General features: G+C 33.8%; 1 protein-coding gene across 25 annotated transcripts in view; it reads right to left on the minus strand.

Annotated features, from left to right (window-relative positions):
* Nucleotides 1-16,971, minus strand: part of shot (dystonin-like protein short stop) — a 572,629-nt gene that overhangs the window by 105,025 nt on the left and 450,633 nt on the right. The gene's annotated exons all lie outside the window — the stretch shown is intronic.

The following is a 16,971-nucleotide window of genomic DNA, read 5'->3' on the forward strand; positions in this document are numbered from 1 at the left end:
AAACGTTTGATGACTGCATAAAGTATTGTTATTACATAAAATAGCATTCTTTCAAACCTCTCGCTCTAATGTTTTAGAATATAGTCATATTTCAGTACATAAATGTGCAGTGGTGTTAAGATTTTTTACATTTATTAATTTTTACCTACCCAATTAATAATCAAAATGTCATCTGAAAAAATAACAAGTCCAATTAGTACCTACTTTCTCGATTTACGTCAATTGAATGGCAGGTAAAAAATGTTAACAATAATAATTAAATTCTTATTTATTCGTAAGCACGTAGCATTTAAAAAAAATGGAAATACAAAATATGGAGAAGCCGCCGAAATTTCAACTACAAAGATGGGGGTAGCAATTTATTGAGTGCATATTAAAACACCTCGGATGGCGTGGTTATTAAGAATTAACTGCAAGAAATAGACTTGAGTTGGTAGCTGAATTGAAGATCAAGATCACTAGAAAAATATGAGAGTTAGAATTCTGTTCAATTTTTTTGTATGGTTTTTACCTCGGAAGATTTTCCGAGTTACCTACGTACCTATTTAAAAGTCTTTAAATGTGTGTAATATTTTTTATCAGATTTTTTAACTATGAACATCGCAGTCAATATCAATATCATGACGATAATATGTACACAATTAAAAAAAAACTAGGTGCAAAATTGACTATAGGTACATAGTGTTGTCGTTGAAACAATTTTCAATCCGTGCCTTGAATTCGAAAAGTCTATGAAAGTTTACAGTTTTTCGATCGATAGACACTGCAATAAATAATTCATCAAACACCGCACAACATAAGCACTAATGGCTACGCTAAATTAGATTCCATCAAAATCACTCAAAAACGCGATAAGACTAACTTGGCTTGTATAGATAAAATATATACAATATATTAACGTTTGATTGATAAAGTTAAATATTAAAAAAATATTATTATCGGCACTACAAGAAGCGAGAATCTTCATAATAAAATACGGACGGCTTTTTCCATACCATGCATCATTTCAGTGTGATGAGACCATAACAATAGCGTTATAAAATACATACGTGTTTCTATATTTGATTCAATTACTCAGTATCTATTTCTAGTACCTATCACATAATGTTCTTCTGCGTATACACATTTAGCTCGATCGAAAATCGTGGGTAAATTTAGACGAATCAGTTTTTTTTTCAACATCCAAATGTAAATTAATTTAAAAAAAAACCAAAAATTACAGATATACCTATTCCACTACGAATTATTACATTACTTACTACTTTCACACACCTAGTTTGTAGTTATGCTTGCTTAACATAAAAAAGTTGACCGCATTATAATCTAAGAGTATTTTCTACCAAAGCATTCGTGTTAAATAATATGGAATATTTTCTCTTAGGACACACGTTGTAGGTAGAAACGAAATGCAGTTGTCATTGATATATGAATTCTTCTTCTTATTGTGCCATCCCCTAGCGGAGGTCGGCCACCATCAAGGCGATCTTATATTTGTCGTCTGCTACCCGGAACAGTTCGGTGGAGCTGCACTCGTACCAATCACGGAGGTTCTTAAGCCACGAAATGCGGCGCCGTCCTCTGCTACGCTTCTCATTGATCTTTCCTTGAATGACAAGTTGGGGAATGCTGTATTTTTGTCCTCTCATAATGTGGCCGAGGTATTGTAGTTTCTTGGTTTTGATACTACGTAGAACTTCTCGGTCCTTCCCCATTCGATTGAGAACTTCAACATTTGTCACCCGGTCAGTCCAAGGAATTTTGAGGATGTTAACATATTTAAATAGTCAAATAACCAGTATACATATTAATATAATGTACAATGCGACTACGAAAAGTGGTCGATACGTCAGAGCACTATATGTATTTATATAGATGTACATGAAAGAGTGTGGATGTCATTTAGTTCCTTAGATGGCCGTGATGAACAATAATTAAGAAGTCAATATATTTGTACACATGGCGTTCAACGTGGAGCAAAAAATAGTAAATTATCGTTTTCACTCCAAAACGGAACAAATGGACTTTGACAGGGTTGAGGTTATATTAACAAACATTTTTTTTTTTACGAGAAATGGTTATTAGCTTTGTTTATTGTAAGATTTTGTACGGACACTAGATTCGTCAATAATTATTAATACAGTAAAATTATACAAGAAACTTCGGGTCGATTGTTTAATTCTTTGAAAATAGTACCTATTTTGGCAAATAAAGAGTCAGTTAGGAAAACTATGTCCACGAAGTACAGTGTGCGTGCACTTTTGTATGAAGGGAGTCAATTTAGGACACGCCGTGTAAATAGACAAGCGAAACTAAGCCAGCTGTTCAGCCGGTGCCAAAACGAAAGAGAAAATAAAAATACTGACACCGGAAGAGAAAAAAGCGAAACGCACGAATGTTAAGGGCCATAAATTTTCTTGGAAAGCCCGGCTGCATCTAGCCAGCCGATCCAGCAGCGCTTAGGGATTTTCATCATATATTACCATTTTATTATTATACCCACTACTAAATTCACATTTTACAATCATATTATTTACTTTATGAATCCAGAGAAAAACAGTCTTTATGAGAGAGGTGAGTCTTTCTTGTGAATCATTTAACAAAATTAATGAGTTTAATGCTGTTAGATATTAATAAACTGAGCCGCATTTTTGCGGCCTGCATTTTACAATTTTCATTTGTATAAAAAATACATAGGTAATTTCTTTATCCGAATAAAACAAAGACGATTTGAGAAATGGTGATCATACCTGAATATATCGTTCAATTATCGAGCAATATATTTATTACATACGATATTTCGTAAGATACGGAAAACATAATAGAAAATAAACATTTTTTTTATTATTTGTCCATCCAATTAATTAAAGAACAATGTGACGTGAAAAAGTGTGCATGTTGAGTATGATATTAAAAATACTACAAAACAAACCAATGAATGAGAACGCGTTATGATAACCAATTAGTTGGAATTGCTGTAGAAATGCGGTTATACAATGATAATGGAAAGGTCAGACCTAACTGAATCGATAAAGAACTAAGCGACTGTAAAGAACTAGGGTGCGAGAAGAGTGGATGGGTATTATGGTATACCTGTCTCTAGCAGTGTACTGATTCCGACTGATGAAGGCATTCAGTAGATACTAGCAGGAATTGCCGGAAATTTTCGTTTGGACCACTACCAGTTTAAGATGACTGATGATAAAAGGAAAAAAATAAAGATAATTATGTAGATAGTAGATACGTACGTAAAATTGTTAACGTAGGACAGCGTGACAATTAATAATAAAAAAAAAACAACAGCTGTCTAGAAAAATGTCTAGTCTATTACTAATTCAGCAGTTGGACACAGTCTTATGTCACATACTTAGCAGATTATATATTAACAGACTTTGTGTTATGCGGATAATGCCCAACATGCAACAATCTTATACTCAATATGAATAACAAATTTAATGATCTTTAAAATGTAATATGAAATCAATTATTGAATTCCGTATCTGAATTGTATGCACTTACACATTATTACACATTTATACATAATTCAAAAATCATTCGCATCATTTTTAAAACCAGGCAAGTAATTCGACAGGCTGTCACGAAATTAATTTCATGAGTAGTTATCGTTTCATTGCATGTTTTTAATAAGCATTAAACATTTTTATTTGCTGTTCAGAGCAATAATAATTTCAATTATTGATTCAATCATCATAATTATGATGAAAAATTACGTCATTCATCGACTATTCGATGTTTAGTGAGATGATTACTTATTGGAACAGTTGTTGTGTAACCGAATTGCCCTGTAATTAATTTTTTCCTCACTCTTTACTCACATAAACTTCATATTAGCAAAATATTTACGTCATCGTCAGGCAACACTAATACACATTATCTAATAACATAAATAATTGTATGCTTTAAAATGGGAGGATATTATATACATCCGAGTAAAAAAAGATTAATTTTGCGCAGTTTTACGCAACCTTACCTTTTAATTTAATATGTGAAACAGTTTTACATGTGTAACTACTTACTAGGAAAAGTTATTGAGCGTACATAAGTGAAACGGCAAATAATTTTCAACTGTATGTAGAACGAAATTACGGCCGCGTTGCCATTCGGAGAGCGATAGTCGAGGCGCCGGATGAAAATATTCTTAAATCGTGTAAAGATGACTAAAAAACTTTACGTATGTACTTAAAAAAGAAAACATGTCAATGAATATACTATTATTATTACGAATATAATAATAAACATAACATAAAAAGGACGCATGTTGAACTTTTATGACAAATTATATTTCGTTCGGCTTGCGTCATTTGCACCCGCGACCCGCAATCGTATCTTCTAGTCACGATCTTTTTAGACCATGCCTTAGTTGAGGTTATTGCCTTAATAAAAAACTACTAAAAACAATATGTATTTGAATTTTGAATACATGACAGAAATCAAATGGACCAAGTACCTACCTATCCTTTAGTTAGATTAGTCCATATTTAATTTTTAACGTCGTTTCATTTTTATCGGACGTGTTTAGGTAGTAGAAAAGGTTCTAGAAACATGGTGATTTAGTACATATTACATTTTTTTTATCATTCTATGCGTATTTCATATTAATTTTAAAGTGGCTTATTTTATTCCAATGTATTCACGCAACTAGTAAAATTACCCAGGTAGTGAAATTATTAAAAATGTAATCAAATATATTATAGATTATATTAAAAGCACCAATAAGATAACAAATCGATGGCTTATTTTTATATATTAATTATAATTTGTCTTGTAGGATGACACGAATAATTACCTATGTATACTTTAAATTATTAATATCCATACTGAGTTAGTGTAGTTTTTTCATAGACGCGTGCTTTACGTAACGTTCTGTATGGAGTGTTTAGACAAATATTTTTTATACACTAAAAGGCTAAAGGTGACTCGAAAATCTTGTTATTTTAAAAATAGATACAAACACATAGGCATATAAATAAATAAAACAAAAACAGACAGTGCCACACTAATATACCTGTTTCATTTGCAAACTGGAATAATAATATAAAATAGGTAACTACACCGAGTCGTGATTTAGAAATTATAATAATTATATCATATATATGGATCAATCTAACCAGTTTTTTTTTTCTTTAATATCTTCATGATTCCATTACGGTATACAATAAATAATGATGCTGGTGGCAATTAAGTTGAGGAGGCTATTTTGAACATTCAAATAGTTAACAGATCATGCCAATATACCCTAACAACTTATTGGAGTATGGATATTGTTCCCACTGATCATTCGACTATAATATTATTATTAGATACTAATTAATAAATTACATGGCAAGATTGAGTCGTAAGCATGCATATCTTTGAATTTATCAAATTATGTTCAAATGGAAGATAATTCGGAAGTGCACACATCGAAGAGAAAGTGTTAAAAAATCAACAAAGTAGTGTTTAGATAAGAACTTAATGTGTCATCCAAGAGATATAAAGACAATACTACCTACTATTAATTATAAGCTTTAAATATATGTGTTTTGAGAGGTATATTATTTATGTATGTGATATTAATATAAGTTGGTTATACCTATGTGTTATAGGTGCCAACTAATAATTGCAAGTACATAATTATTATCCACACCGATTGAAAGAGTATTATTATTTATACAAGAATGATCGTATCCTCACAAATAAATAATATTAATTATTTGGATGAAGGTATTAAAATTTATTTGTCACGTGTACTCATGAGTTCATAAGAATCTACTAATTCTTTAATACCATTACACAAGTATAAGTATACCAGTGGCGAAGGGTGGAGGTAGGCTGTTAAGATCCGCCATAAATGGTGCAAACTCAACTTTGTCAGTCGTACGTATTTGTTTTCATTGAAATAAGACTACAATTTACAGATGGTGTTAGTTAGTTTTTAAAATTCAATTAAATCCTTCCTAAACCAAACCATAATAGTTTTGGTATAATTTGGTCGATACGACAAAATTGTGCACACTTTTACATTCATACTTATTTGTTTTTGTTGGATTAAGAATACATATTACACATATTGTTTGTTCATTTTTTTTTAATTCATAAAGCCCTGCCTAGACCAAATTATAATAGATAACACATATTATTAAATCCATAAAATATCCAAAGTTATGTATGGATGGGATAGAGTGCTTTCGGACGTCTGAATAGTATCTTCAAGAGTGACCTACCATTATGTCTTAAGCGTAGGGTGTTCAACCAATGTGTGCTACCCGTACTCACGTATGGCTGCGAGACGTGGACCCTCAACACGAGAGATGTCCAAAGGCTAAGAGTCACACAGCGAGGCATGGAGAGGTGCACGTTGGGCATCACGCGAAAGGACCGTAACAGAAACGAATGGGTTAGGAAGCAGACAAGAGTACGCGATGTAATAGACGTTGCCAAACAGCTGAAATGAAGATGGGCGGGGCACATTGCTCGCCGAAAGGACGGGTGCTGGACAAATGCCGTCATCCAATGGTACACAAGGGGTACGAAACGGCCACAGGGTCGCCCTAAAAGCCGCTGGATTGACGAACTGGTAAAGTTCGGCGGAAATACGTGGCAGCGAACGACACAGGACCGAGAGAGTTGGAGAAAGCTTGGGGAGGCCTTCATCCAGCAGTGGATTGACCCCGGCTGATGATGATGTATGATTTAATTGCATAATTTTCGATATTTATTAAATAGACGAGTATTTTTTGATTATTATCATTTATGGGTTGGTTTCGCAGGGTTTAATTATTTTTTTTAAACTAACTAACACCATCTCTAAATTATAGTCATATTTCAATGAAAACTAATACGTGTGACTGACAAAGTTTAATGTGCACTATTTATGGTGGATCTTAACAGCCTACCTCCACCCTTCGCCACTTAAGTATACCTAATAATTAGCTGGGTACTGTTAATTTGAAGCAGATGCTGACACTACCTCCTCCATTTTATTTCACCAGGCGAACTATTATAAAAATATACAGGAAAGAATAAATAGCAATATTTAACAATAGACGAAATCGCGTAAAACAATGATTGCCTACTCAATAATACAAGGAAGGAAGTGAACCTTGAAGAAATAAATATCAGATAGGTACCAATTAGTATCAAATTCAAGGCGACGACATTTTGAAAACGTGGGACATCAGCTCAAATTTTCTCATATAATCCTCTATCTCTCTCTCAATCTCAGGGTAAGTTAAATTTTGTAATAGGTATAAATGCAACTGGTAAAGGTGTTGTATTTTTACTCATCTTGAAACTAATCTTTGAGGTAAAGATTCTGCGGTAGACATAGGAGACGGTGTAGAGAATCGGGTATACAGTGGATGAGTTTGTACCGCATGTAAGTAGGTGCAATGCTTAGAAACCCTGCGCCTTTATAACGCTTCTTTCTAAGGGTGAATTGAGGAGGCTTGTCCAGCGTCCGAGCCAGAGACACGGCCATCAACAATGGACCTTGTCGGTAGCCCACGAAGATACGAATGATTAGAGTTATGTACCCCATCTCCAATCAACAATAAAGTAAAGAGGCCAGTCGGAAGGTAATGAGTGCAGTAGGAGAACTAGGTGAAGAGAGATGCAGGAGTTCCTTTCAACGACAGTAACAGGTACGCAATTGTTGTGTCTTGGTATTGATTTAACATAAGACGACAATCTCTACGGATTGATGCAATATATATACAAAAATATGTCTCTTAATTTAGATACCTACCTACTATTTTTATGTACACTTTTGCGAATAATACAAACATGTAAACTGTCACAACAGTCATTAAGTATAATAGTATAGGTAACCATAGTTGTTTGCTATTATAATCACAGTAATCGCAATAAGAATTATTATTCTATTTATAGAACGAAAAAATATATGAAACATTCAATAATTTTCCAAGAATGCATAGATAAAAATCTAAAAATAATCATAATCGTTTCGGTTTACTAAGCATGTCGTTTCTGATTCATAAGTAAAGAACATAATCATCTAGGCAAGGCCATATCGATCTATGTGCACTTTTAGGCTAAAATTTCCACAGACAATATCTCAAAAAAATAATGATACACAACAACCAGGATTAATATTATTAACCTCAGGCTACATAGAAATATTTTGATATGCACGGTGACAGAAAACTGACGAACAAACTTTACGATTTTTTTCTTATAACAAATGATAAGAGAATGATTAATACTTATTGAATTATTGTTAAAATATATAGTAGCTAAAAAATTGGTCCCAACGGATAAAACAATATATTATTTTTCTCATTAAAGAATAGTTTGTAATTCTAAGATTCTTTCTTCTGTAAGAGTAAGGCTCCGCTGAAAGATCGAAAGGGATTGCGTTTGGTGTGCAGGCTGGTTTGACGTCGCTTGCAGACTGAAGATAATGAAGATGGTGGATTGAGGAGGTCAAGACTCGATTATGACCGTAGCGCTATCGTAAGATAAAAAAATGTAATTCTTATTCCCCCCGATTACACACAAATAATACGGCCACATTTACGAAGTTGGTCAGTAAGGTTACCCCTGTTTCACACGCAGTGAATACTATCGCGCGATTATATTCGTTGCGTGTGAAACGGGAGAAAGTGTCTCTAAAATAATAATGAGATGATACGCTACAAATTCATCGCTTAATCGAAGACGAGGTCTTGAAATCTCATTGAATTCTTGAAGTAAAATATTATTATTATTTACTGTTATCGTCTGTTTCTATGCACTATTATTTTCGGTTACCAATCTACCTTCCTCTAATACAGTGGTTCCCAAAGTTGACTGGGCTCCGACCCATCTAACAAAATTTTCCAATCTTGGGACCCACCTCTTAGCTGTCTTAGAGAAAAGAGGGCATAAATATTGGTAAAGCTCAGATTCCCTAGTGGCGAGTCGTGGAACTACTTAATGCTGTCTTATTTGTTGTAATTGAAATAAAAAAAATATTTTTTATAAGTGTTACCAATATGAATGAAAGACTGTTGAAATAAGAAACAGAACTTGAATAAAAAAAATATTACTTAAATACCTACACCTGCTCACGACATGTGTTTTGTTCGCCGAGCTGTCGCCGACTGAGCTGTCAGTATGTCTGGCGCTAGCTCCAGTGCTAGCTGGCGATATTCCGCGACTGTGCTGCCATCTCTAGTGCATTGGCAATTCAAATTATTATTATTTTATCACAACATTATCCGTAACTAAAGTTGATTTCAATTTTTAGGAATTATAAATAGCTGAATAAAATATCAAATTTATCACTTTTTTTTTTTTTAATTCTTTTTAATTCATGTAGGTATACAGTGGCGAGGGCCCACTCAATATTCGCTCGCGACCCATAGTTTGGGAAACCATGCTCTAATAGACACTCCGTACAAAATAGTACAAAATATGCGTAACACAGTCCGATATTTTCCAAACATTTTCACATGCTAAATTTAATACCAAATTAGTTTACAGTCCCCGTGTATTTTGTACAGATTTCGTTAAACAACCCAATACACCCACTTGTCTTAAAAAACATATAACATCCGAAGGTTCGACGCCCATACGGCATTGAAAAATAAGAAAACATATTTACAACACAATATGATGTAGTAACTAAAAACTTTTCAGAGAATATTGTTACGAAACGGCAAGGCAATATGATAATAAAGCATAGCGTGTAGATAATTTTAATGTGTTCGCAATCTAGTTATAAAGCTCAGGCGCCATATAAATAAAAGTTGTAAACCTGTTTCAAACTATTAATCGACACTGGACATTTTGATTACCGAAACGAACACAGAATGTGATCATTTTTTTTTTAAATGTGTTCATATTCATAGATAGTGCGTTACGGATGGTAGTTAACAACCTATATTCGTAAAAATGTCTGGTACAGTACCTACACACTGCACGATATTTCATTTATTACGACAGGGAAAACCCTAAATATAAGATCCCGAACATGCGATTTATTAGATTACTAGTGATGGAAAGAAAGAGGAGATTTATGTGTGAATTTTACTCCGTCGCTGGATTTTAGCCCGCGACCACTACACCAGTAAGTAAATTGTAGTCTTATTTCAATGAAAATAAATACGTATGACTGACAAAGTTTAGTGTGCACTATTTATGGCTTATATTAACAGCCTACCTCCACCCTTCGCCACTGTGCTATATCTATATAAAGTAAATGCACAAAAGCGAATAATATGGATACGAGGATTTAAACTTAACCCCTGCTTTATTCCATGTCACGCGAATGCCCCATACGTCTCTGTCAACACACTATCAGACGCCATTAATTTAGAGCAAATAAATAGAAAAATCTTTTATACCGAGGGATGAAATGACGTTTGGATAATTTTAGAATTTTCTCAATAACAACAAACCTTTCGGGCGGTGTCAGCTTGTGCCATGCACTGAGAAGTTTATGATTTTACGAGCTGTAATTTTATGTATTGTTTGGCTTACATTTGAGGTTTTTTTCAGATTTATCACCCCTTAATATGCGTAAAAGAATAAAGCTTTAAATATTACTACCAACACGAATCATCGATAACTTCAAACAAAAAAATACATAACTTGAAAAAGCCACGGAAATACATATATTAGAAAAATCTTTAAAAAATCTACGACATATTATTCGAAGATGTCTGTAATATTCATATTTATTCACCATTTTTTTCCATTATGATTATACTCAATGGCTTGAACTCGAGAAGACTCAGATACACGGGCACGTTGTTGGATCTAATGCTCTCCATAAAGTTTGTGAAGCAACCCATGTAGGCAGTCTCCCAGAGATGGGAGGGTAACGTCGAGAGCGACGCAGAGAGGCTGACTGTGACCGACTGAAGAGAGAGAACTCGGGATAAAATTACCTGAAGAACAGTTGTGCTGTCGGCTATGACCTGAATTGTCTATAATGCCAGCTCAGCTCAATTAAATAATGTCAGGATGTTTTGGGGTGTTATAGAAAAAGTTGTTATAGAAAAAAGTTAATACCAGAGCGTTGGAGCGGAGCTCGGAACAGGAGCACGGAGCAGTGGAGCAATGAGGTTTTACCCGGAGCACTAAAAATTTGTAGTACTCCACTGCTTCGGGTGTTTTTTATGATTAAATTTTCGTCCTAAAATCCAATGAATATATTATATTTGACACTAGAATTATTTGAAATATGGCAACACTGCCGAGTGATAAATAACCTCACTTTTTTGACAGAAGAGGCAGATAATGAAAGACGATTTGCGAAAAATCATTTTGATTTAATGAAAATGAAGAAACCTATTAAAACTTTTTACCCGGAGCGGAGCTGGAGCAAGTATTAGGTCCCGGAGCAGAGCAACTCAAAAAAGGATTCACTCCAACCCTCCGGTTAATACATATTGTTATAACAGCAAAAGTTCAATATCACCTTGGAACTTATATACTAAATCATGCATACGATCGGATTATATTTTATACGAAAATTTATGGCAAAATTTTACAGTGAATTGATGACAGGTAGGTACATGGAAACAGTCAATATAATAGACGAGTGTGTTGCAGTAAGCACTGAACCAAATAGGTACTGCATAAGCTGAGTAGCACGGAAAGAATGCCGTATTACGCGATCTTCAGACACGCTGTTCGTCGAAGCCCAGAAATTGTTGAAAGGTCACGCAGTTGTTTTGGGCAGTATGCCAGGTTAAAAGGGGCAGAGGGCGAACGCCAATGAGGTGGATTGACCGTATAAAGGAATTCACCGGAAAACTTGCAGATGAAACGAAAAGTTGAAGAAAGCCAAAACAGTAAATTTCCATATTCCAGGGTGATTAATGAACTTCAGTCACGTCATGAGGGTGACGATGAGGAAGAACAATTTATTGGTATATTATATTATTTTGTTTTGTGACATTGAGACAACGCTTATCAATGATCATACATGATGCAAGGAAGACATCTATAAATATATAATAATAATAATTTTACAAAATAATATCTCGGGAATATAGTGCTTTATTTGAATTAAAGGGACGTACTTTCAGCTTGGCAGAGTTCTGGCAACTGAATTTTCTTTTTTTTAGCGAGAATTTATACCTGAATACTTAACACGCCCAAAAAATGGAAACAATACAAAATGGTGGAATCCAGATTGAGTTTTAGATACTACAATTATTATACTTTTAAGTGACATTGAACGCTGGGAGCGAAGTAAAGAAGCGATTCGAAACACGGAAAGCAGAGACAGGAAAATGTGGGCGACGATTATGGACAGAGCCTCTTCGCAAGAGCGGCTTTGCATTATTTTCGCAGACAGTGACGCAATGATTTCGATAAGAATGTTGGCCTTACAATAAATTCACATACAACATAGCACAAGGAGTGCCATTATACCAACTACTAAGTATACCATATTGGTACAATTGTAAATGATATCTTCAAGATAAGTTTGAAAGAAATGAAACAAATCATAGTCATTAAGGAAATCCCAAATGACCATTCAAAATATTTACTTATCTTTAAATTGAATATTTATTCAAAACAACTGAAAAACTTGTTTAACTAAAAGAAAAACCACTCCCTATAATATATTTGTATAAATGTGTGGACTAGGTGCACAACGCTTTTGCCGTACCCATGGTGCCACCATAGAGCGATTTACCTATACTGTGTTCGATCTTGAGACGGTACTTCAGTGAAACGGCAAATAATTTTCAACTATAGGTGCGACGAAATTTTGGACTCGCTGGCAATCGAAGAGCGAACGTCGAGCTGTGAACACGTCAATTTGTTTCGTGACGGCGACGGGGGTATTAATTAATTCTTAAATCGTGTAAAGATGACTAAAAAACGTTACCCATTTACTTCAAAAAGAAAACATGTCAATGAATATATTATTGTTACTAATAAAACAATAAACAGAACATTAAATGGGCGCATGTTGGATTTAGATGACAAATTATATTATTTATATATATAAAATGGGTGGAATGTTTTTGTGGAAAAGAGGGGGGGGGGGTAATTTCAGGATGAAAACCGATTAGTAAAAACTAATTTATCGCAACAGGCAATACAACAGTCTTTTACATGTCGCACATGCGTGTAAAGAGTACGTATTTATTCGTCCGAAGCTTTACACTATACTATCAAAATCTTCATGGAAGAATAATTTAAGTTTTATGTAAATTGTCCAATTTATATTATGGATAAGTGTGCGTAAGATTTCATAAAGAATCGATTACTACGAGATTGTTGTGAGTTTCGCCCTCGCAACAAATATCATCAGCTAAAGTAAAATTGAGAAAATTCTGTATAAATTATAATATTTCTTTCAATCCCAGTAATATAGTAGGTACCTAGTTGAAATTTCCTTTAAAAAAGTGCTATGAATAAAATACAACTGCAGGTATATTAAGCCATATTATTATATTATGTCAAAACAAACATTAATAATATGTGCTCACTAGTAACTAGGCCCGATGTTTTTCACCTGTCGGAAATTCACCTGCATTATTTCGGCACCTGTCAAAAATTAATAAGTACTGCATTGAAATTCAACACTGTCGGCAGCCCAAATCGGATTTGCTTCACTGATCAAAAGCTTGTTTTGACGACACGAAATAGATTAAGATTAATCATCGGTAGATACACTACAACAATATTATCTACTTAGTATGAAATCGATACTTCCTAAAATAACGACAAGTCAGCAGCTAATATAACCCAAGTCCCTACCGGTCATTTAATATCTACGTGTTTTGGTAGTGCTTTGAAACTTTTTCCTATACAAATAACTCATGTTTTTTTTTAAATAAAAGAAAAAAACGTTGAAACCTTCGAAATATGGATAAATGAAATTATTAAAACGGATCGGCGTCGGTTGTTGGTTGAAAGTAATGGGCGAGGGGGGGGGGGATATCTACTGTACATACTTCAGCGCAACTAGAAATAATCAGTTTACACCTCAATAACGTGAATGATAAAAAGAATAAACGCCATAAACAAAGACAATACAATTATACTGACATGATTTTGTGTTTCATGTCATTGCGTTTCGACGCATGCTGTACCACGTTGTCATTGACAACCTGCTACCATCAGTGAATGAATAAATATGTAAATATATATTTTCATAATAATTAACAATGTAAATATTAGTTACTTTGAACTACATTTTGTAAAGCAACGAAGGTCGACGATACAATTAGTTTAATATGTTATTATTCGCTGTCTGAGCTAAAACGAAGTAAGCATGTAAACGTTCACATGGTAATCGATTACTCGTCCAATCTATAAATTGCCTCAGTGATGTAATATTATTTGTTCAGGTTTTTTTTAATGTAAGAAAATCAATAATAATACTTATTGACCTGCACTCATACTGTCAACTTCTTATGACAACAACTTAGTTTCAAACAGAAAACAACTTATTTATAAACTAAGAATTATTACGCGAACTTGTCTTTAATCAGTTATATAGAATAGATCAGGCATGTCCAACTTCAAGTATACTGCAATCATTAGAAAAACTGGCAGTAATCCACAAATTGTCATTCTAAAACATGAACAAATGTACATATTGGCTGAGGACACTGAAGCGTTACAAATTAAACAACGCTCGTCTTTCACCTTCATAAAGAAAAACTCATTCGTCATAAAAATGATGATTTCATTTGTGCACCCATTGTCAAATTAATAATTTGCATAATATGCTCTTATTGTGCGATGGTAGGTGGAAATACGCGTCAGCTTAAAGCGCGGACCATGCGCGGAGATTCAATCATACCCTTTCTCTCACTCCTGCGGCAAGTCGTGAGTGATGAAATACGAATTAAATTATACAACGAGGTAACGCGGGCTCATGGTTAATTCGAAAACGACTTCCACATAAGCTGGCTAAAGGTACGTTTACATTTGACACTAATATCGTCATATTTATGTATGACACCATATTCACTTAAGTGTAAACAGTAAGTATATTTGTATCTGCCACTTATTTTGCGTGTGTCGACTCTCACCTACCACTTATTCAATCTACTTATATACGCAAATGTAAACACCGCGTATTCGACAAGTTCGAACTTGGAGCGATATATCACCGAAGTTGGACCACCGTCTACTTTTATGTCAAGTACCTGACACAATATTCGTAGTTTGACAGGTACCTAGTGAATTGCATATGTATATTTCTAAAACAACGGACAATCAATAATCATAGGTACACCATGAATGTATGCCCAACGTTTACGTAGCGATCTGTCAAAAATCATAGACAATGAGAAATAAATCGGATGTGCCGTGTTCTATGGATTTTGTTCGAAAATAAAATATCGCTTGTTCTCGGCACATACGATTAATTCTGATGCACTCTGTGAAGAAAAAATGCGCTTCAAATGGTATTACCTAATTCATTTTGGCCCACACCTGCACTCGTATTAGGTACGATAATATTATATTGAATATGCAATGACGATCAAGTGCTAGATATCGCAATGTTACTGTTAATCGTTCTTCTACGCATTTCTGAATTGTGTGTCTTGTTTTTTTGGCAAAAGGTCCAATCTTGCAAACTAAAGTTCACAAATTGAGTTGGATCTTCGATTTTAAACTCTGACATTAAACGGAAGGCACCTAGTTCTTCTCGTCGCTGAATCCATTCCCGCACCAATCTAGACCATTTTTTCCTCCTTTTTGTTGCCAAAAGACTTAAAATAATAACACTCGCTGCTTTCTTTTTTAACATTCCCATATTGACAACTGACATAACGTTTTTGAGAAGTATACAAAATAAGTGTCCGAATAAATTACAATATCATATGTAAACACCGCATATATTTATTCCAATGTTGCCATTGAATAAAGTGTCGAGACTTTATTTCAACGAGAAGTATACCAAAATTTTATGTCAGATCCATGCAGGTGTAAACAGTAAATGAAATTTTATGTCCGACACATAAAATAAGTATAACGGTATAAGTGTCAGATGTAAACGTACCATAAGGAAATAAAAATCGAAAGCGAATTTCACTCAATCAAGAATCAGACTCGATTCCTACGGGGCTAATCTATTGTGAGACTTGAATTTGAAGCATAAAAGTAAGATAAATCCAAAACTTGAGAAATGCGCAACGTGATATAGTAAGGTGTAAAAGCCATAAAAGAAATAAACGTAACTGACCTGACAGATAAAAATTGGACATCACAGACACACATTATAAATTACATATTATAAATAATAATTACCTACTCACATGAAAAGAAATTTTAAATGAAATCTCACAAGATGTATAGATGCTAATAAGTACATAATTATTATATTATGAAATTTACTTACTTTTGTATCATTTTATATTCATATATGAATAGAATCGTGCTTTGTAGCAATACATACCTACTGTAGGATTGCACTGTATAAAACTTAAATTCTCAGCCAATTAGAGCACATAATATTCACTACTATAATGTAGGTAGAGTTTTATTTGTCATCATGGACAATAAAAAAATGCAATAAATCTCACTTAGGCTTAAATGTGTTTAACGATCATGACATATAGGCGTGAATTATTGCCGAAAATCATGCACCTATAAATTAACATAATTCAGGTTATTTTAGCATCAAAGAAGACCTACGTTTATAATACACTGCGGGACGATTGATTTGCAACCATGCAACATCATAAAGTTATCAGCAATCAGAAGACGTGTTAGAAGAATGTTTGGAATAAAAAAATCGTTCATTTTTCTCGATAACTATTTTAACGGTATGCTCAAGGTGTCATATTATCAAACTATGAAAACATAAGGTATATTACGTATGTACAATCATATAAATCAAAGCATAATAATATGATCCACCACAAGGAGGATTGTAAAAACAGATTTGTTGCATGCATTTTTTTCACCCAAAACAATAAAAATAAATTACAACCTTGATTTTTCAGTATGATCTACAATCCAGTGTTTCGCATTTTTATATTT

This window comes from Rhyacophila brunnea, unplaced genomic scaffold (assembly GCF_057557595.1).
Source record: "Rhyacophila brunnea isolate RB1 unplaced genomic scaffold, BYU_Rbru_1.0 scaffold_12, whole genome shotgun sequence".
Lineage (NCBI taxonomy): Eukaryota > Metazoa > Arthropoda > Insecta > Trichoptera > Rhyacophilidae > Rhyacophila > Rhyacophila brunnea.